We start from the raw sequence: 6,000 nt of genomic DNA, 5'->3' as shown, positions 1-6,000 counted from the left end.
CTGCCATCCAGTGGTGAGGCTGAAATAAACAGCAACTGCAGGACTTTTCAGTGACAGCAAATTTTTCTAGTGAAGAGAGAAAAATAATTCAGTTTCGACAGATGTCTACCCTTCAGAGAATTTTCATGAATCAGTTATCGGAGTCACACGTCGTTTTGTTTTGACATGATACACAATTTCATTATTATTAATACTTTTATTATTATTCTTTTTCAGAAACTGAAAGCAGGTAAAATGGGATTTAAAGAAGTAGAAGTAGATTCAAATTCATTTCCGTTTTTGTTTTGTTTTTTTCAGTCAATGAGAGGCAATTACTGTGTTCATGTGTTTGCTTGTAAAATACAACTTGATTTGTCAGCTTTTGTAGTAAGCTACAGACCTGGGATATGAGACAGAGTTGTGCCGACATCTAGTGGAGGAAGATTGAATTGATGGAAAACAAAAAACAAAAACCTGAGATGTGAATTTTGACCAACCTACACTGCACAGCAAAATCAGTTTTTCTTTTTTCTTTTTAATGATTATGCTACATTATGGTTTGATTGTGAGTTATATTTATATAATCAATGAGGAGCGTTTAGCTAGATTTTGTTTTTGATAAGTTTATCAATCAGTTATTAGTATCTTTACTGTGATTACTGTGTTTTGCCCTTTGTGCATTTGCTCAGCCGGTAGATGTCCTCATATCCCTGCAGCGCTGGTATTATTATTTCAATGTTTTCTCTCATTCCTGCTCTTTATAATTTTCATCATATGTGTAAATTCATATTTCACTATGTGCACTATGTTTTTACATTTTCAAAAGCCTTTATGACATTAAGCGCCAAATGCACAGGAAAAACACAGTAAACCTAAAACGTCAGAAAAAAGTAGAAGCCACCAACACTCTTGTCCTCTCTTTAAACAGCTTTGAAATGAAATATGCTTAAAATAGAAAGCATGCAGACTAAATGTGGTAGATTCATGAGCCTTGAAAGAATTAAACGAATCGTCGTGTGTGATAGTAAAAAAAAAAACTTCAAAGATTCTTGATGTTAACATCTGTAAGAAGAAAGAAATCTTTTGTTCTTGATGAAGTTTAGCTGCCAGTTGATACGTGTTCCCTAATTTTCTGTTGTTATAAAAAGACCCAAAAGACCTCAAAGATCTAATTTTTTATGACTAATGTAGGGCAACGGTGTAAAATCTAAACACTTGTGAGACCGTCAGACATAAAGGAAACAATGAGTATGATCAAGTATTCTAAGCTGAAGTTAGAATAAATTTAGCTTTAATTTACACTGTACATTTATCCCTCTTTGAATTAAATCCCATTGTTTTCCCCGAGCGATTTGATGTAGGCATGTTAAATCCGACTAATAATTGTTACAAATCTGACAAAAAGGCAGCTCAAAATTAGTTTTATTTTTAGACCACATGTTATGTCACATTAATGAGAGAACAGCCTCGATAATCACATTTATTTCCCTCGGTAAACATACTGTAGCAGAAAAGCTTATGCACAGTCATGAAGGCCAAACTGCGAGTTGGCTTTTGGTTTTCCCAAGGGGCTCTTGACCTTGATGTCCTCTCGCTCACTCCGTCTGTTAGCATTCACACATAAACATAAACATATGAAGACATGGTTACACACAGAAGTCGCAGATAAATAAACACAAACCGTTTATACAGATTTCAAACTTAGTTAACTGTGTTTACTTATTTTGTCAATCACCCCCATCTTTATCTGTTTTAAGTGCAATGTCCTCTCAGGGCCAGCACAGACCTCATAACTGGATTGATAGGAGATCAACATTTTTTTATTTATTTTTTGCTGTTTTCCTAGTGACTCTGCTCTGCTCTGATTTGCTCAGGAGATTCAAGATCACCATGTAATCTCGAGCAGTTATCAAAGCATTAATTTCTAGCAGCCACACAAAATCCAAAGCTACTGAGGCCAAATGCACACATTATGAAAGGTCAGAAATAACCCCTGTGGAGCTAAATGGTTATCCAAAGCGGTTTTTGATACGGGTTGCCCAGGACGGCATCGTGGTGGGGGGCGGCATCACGGGCATTGACAAAAAACAAAACAAAACAAAACAAATGCTCGTACTCGTGCTGCGCCGATGTCATGCCAGCGCATGGTGGGAATGGCATAGGCACCTATTGGTTTTCTATCTCCCATTTGCTGGGAGTAAGGGCGCCCTCCGTTTGCGAGGTGCGCAAAACAGGCTAGGACCGCCACTGATGGTTATAATTAGAGATGGACCGATCCGATATTATGTATCGGTATCGGTCGGATACTGACCTAAATTACTGGATCGGATATTGGCGAGAAATAAAAAATGTAATCTATCCATTAAATATCAAAAAAGCACCTCACAAAACTTGCGACATGGCGTAACTCAGCTCATAACCGTAGCACATCGGAGCAGTGTGCTCAGGTGATAGAGCGGCTGTGTGTAAATGGCCTGCATTTGTATAGCGCTTTTCTAGTCCTCAAGGACCCCAAAGCGCTTTACACTACATTCAGTCATTCACCCATTGGGGGTGGCAAGCTACATTGTAGCCACAGCTGCCCTGGGGCGCACTGACAGAGGCGAGGCTGCCGGACACAGGCGCCACCGGGCCCTCTGACCAGGCAAATATGGGGTTAGTATCTTGCCCAAGGATATTTGGCATGCAGCCAGGAGGCAGCCTGGGATCGAACCACCGACCTTCTGATTAGTTGCTGACCTGCTCTGCCACCTGAGCTACAGCCACCCGTGTGTGTGTGTATTTGTAGCCTCGCTACCAAACCGGCATTTCATCTCCGAGGAAGTTATCCTAGAGATAAGTAAAGCAAGTGTGTAAGTTCATCTCTGAATGTTTGTAAAGCATTCCCATGTTGAGCTTAACAACCGATATATGGAGCGACTGCCTCTCTCTCCCCCTCCTGCTGCAACTTCTTGAAACTGCTTAATGATCAGCTGATCGGCTTTTCTGTCGCAAGTCCGTCTCTCTTCTTTGTTTTTGGCCCACTTTGCACCAGAAAGAGGAAACCAGCGGCTGAACAACAGCAGCACGTTTAAGCTTGATAAGCTGTTGTTAGAATTTATTTAATATTACTTTCTACACCAGGATCTTTTTTACGTAGCTGACGGCTGTAACTGTGCAGGGGTGGATCTAGCAAAGTTTAGCCAGGGGGGCCGATAGGGCATTAACAGGGAAAAGGGGGCACAAAGACATACTTTTCTTTCTTATTCCCATTTAAAATATCTAGCTTTTAATTATTTAATAATTATCTGAATCTTACACCCAAAGTTTTAATCTGATGTAAAATGTATAGAAGTCCATTATTGTATATAGTAATATACTAGGGTATATTAGTAAGTCTAATATACCCTAGTAAGCTGTAGTACTTTTTCCTTTGGGAAAGTACCATCTGTGAATTCTGCAATCCTGTTGAAGAAAGATGTTGAATCTATTTAATTATTCTTGAAATTTTTTTTATTTCTGTGTATTTTTTTTTTCACCCTGCATCAAATTAAAGTTGATTACATTGATTAAGCATCATGAGGAAGAGGGTGGGGGGTGGTTCCCTATTTTCTTTTGCTGAGAGTTTGCAACCCTATTAGTTAGGTTGCTTAATATTTCTGCTAAGTACTCTTTAAAATACCAGAATAGGAAGGATGGAGTAGGTTTAACTTTATTCGATTGATCAGTGTTGCTGAACTATGAAATATTTTGGGTGCAGTGTGTTTTTTTTACATACATGTATAACAGAATAGCTTTAGTGTTGTTGTTTATTTAAACTTGAGTATGAACTTACACAAAATGCAGAAAGATATTAAAAAAACAGTTTTATTGATTAAAAAACACACTATATTGGATTCATATCGGTATCGGCAGATATCCAAATTTATGATATCGGTATCGGTATCGGACATAAAAAAGTGGTATCGTGCCATCTCTAGTTATAATATTAGTTTATTTTTAATAGACTGAAACTGAAATCAGCAAATGCTAAATGCAAAGTTTCATTTGTATTTAAAACAGGGTATACTACTTTCAGTGATGTAGAGTAGACATTTGACTCCATTGAAACCAACATCATCATCTACTAGTGTTGGCATAGTGGTGCAGATGTTAGCACTGGGTCCAAATCTCCAGCTGCCTTTCTTTGGGGGTGCTAAAACCTCCTTCAGTTCATGCAGATATCCAAAGAGATTCACGCTAGGCTAATTGGTGATTCTGTGTGTGAATGGATTGTTTCTGTGATAGACTTGGAACCTGTGCAGTGTGTCCACCTTCTTGCCCAGTGTCAACTGCGATGGCGTGCAGGCACTGTGTGGTTAGAAAAACTGATGATTGGATGTTGTGCATAAACTGGCCTGCTGCTTTAGGCCAAAATTAATGTTTATGTGTAAAATACAACTGAGGTCAAATTAATAGTAAGAACTGTTGGTCTATGTAGTAGAGTGTGATTCATCTATGTGGCTGCTGTAGAAGACACTGTGCACCAATGAAGAGTGAGAACTTAAAAAAAAAAAGAAATTAAGTATACAACAGTGATTCCAAAATAAGTTGGGTCACTGTGCAAAATGTATATAAAAACAAAATGCAAATCTAATAAGCCACACTTCACAATAGAACATAAAAAAAACATATCAAATATTTAAACTAAGACATTTTATTATTTCATGTATAGTAAATAACTGATTTTCAATTTGGTTACAGCAACATGTGTCAAAAAGATTTTCAAAAAGAGCATCTTAGAGAGGTACAGTTTCTTAGAAGCAAAGATGGGTGAAAGTTCATCAATCTGCAAAAAACTGTGTAACACTTTCAGAATTATTTTCTTCAATGTAAAAATGTGTCTTTGTCATCTACCACACACAACATCAGAAGACTTAGAGAATCTGGAGAAATCTCTGTGTGCAAGTGACTAGGCCGAAACTCAAAATTGGATGCCTGTGTGATATCTGGGCTCTCTGGTCCCACTGAATTAAAAACTGCCCTGTTTCTGTTACAGAAATCACTGTGTGAGTTCAAGAACACTTCCAGAAAACACTGTCTGTGAACACCGTGCCATCCGTAAATACAGGCTAAAACTCCAGCATACAAAAAAGAAGCAGTCTGTTATTAAGGTGAAAAAAAATTCAAACCTACATGGCCTTGTGTGAAAAAGTGATTTCACCCCTAAACCTAATAACTGGTTGGGCCACTCTTAGCAGCAATTTTAAGTACCTTAATTTAGAAGCTGCTTTTTGTCTTTACTTGTTTTTTCTTTGTCTAATATTTGAATCTGTTTGATAAACTTAAATATTTAATATGTTGTGTGAATGTAAATCATGTGAAGTATGAAGTGGCCTCAGACCGGTACATCCTATTCTGGTCAAAGTGTGTAGTTTAATGATTTAAAACAGTGATTTCTAAAGAGCAGTGATGCACAGCCCCCCTTTAATCCAGATTATAGTGAAACACTAATCCTGTAAAAATGTGGTTTCTTCAAAACAAATATGTTTTTGCTAATATGTAATGTGTTATGTGTACATTGTTATTGGTAAGATGAATGTGAATATAGTGTTCACATGTCCATTCATTTTCTGTAAATCACACTGTGTACAAATAGTGGGATTTCTAAAATTCAATGAACTGATTGGAGGAGCAGCTGTGTTCAGCATTACCATTGATTGTCCTGTGGCTGCTCAACAAGAGCATTTGTGTTGCTGTGTATTGTGTGTGTGCGTGTGCAGTCTTATGTTGTCAGGGTTATATAATCGGCTCCACATCTGACAGTCAAGATCACTGACAGTCAAGAGAGTTTGGTCGACCTGAGGCAACCGACTGATGTTTTATCTTGTGTTTGTGCCCTGCTGGCCTGGGGTCAGTCATGAGGAGCTGAAATCCCTCTCTGGTTCTATTAAAAAGGGTGGCAGAGGAATTGGCACCCCAGGTTGGGTCTCTATTTTCATCCCTCCTCACCAAAGGATTTAAAATAAGACCAATTGGGCCCTGTTGCACATTTTTACTTTA

This window comes from Neolamprologus brichardi, chromosome 13 (genome assembly GCF_056152115.1).
Source record: "Neolamprologus brichardi isolate AB-2024 chromosome 13, ASM5615211v1, whole genome shotgun sequence".
NCBI lineage: Eukaryota > Metazoa > Chordata > Actinopteri > Cichliformes > Cichlidae > Neolamprologus > Neolamprologus brichardi.
This window is presented reverse-complemented; position numbering follows the sequence as displayed.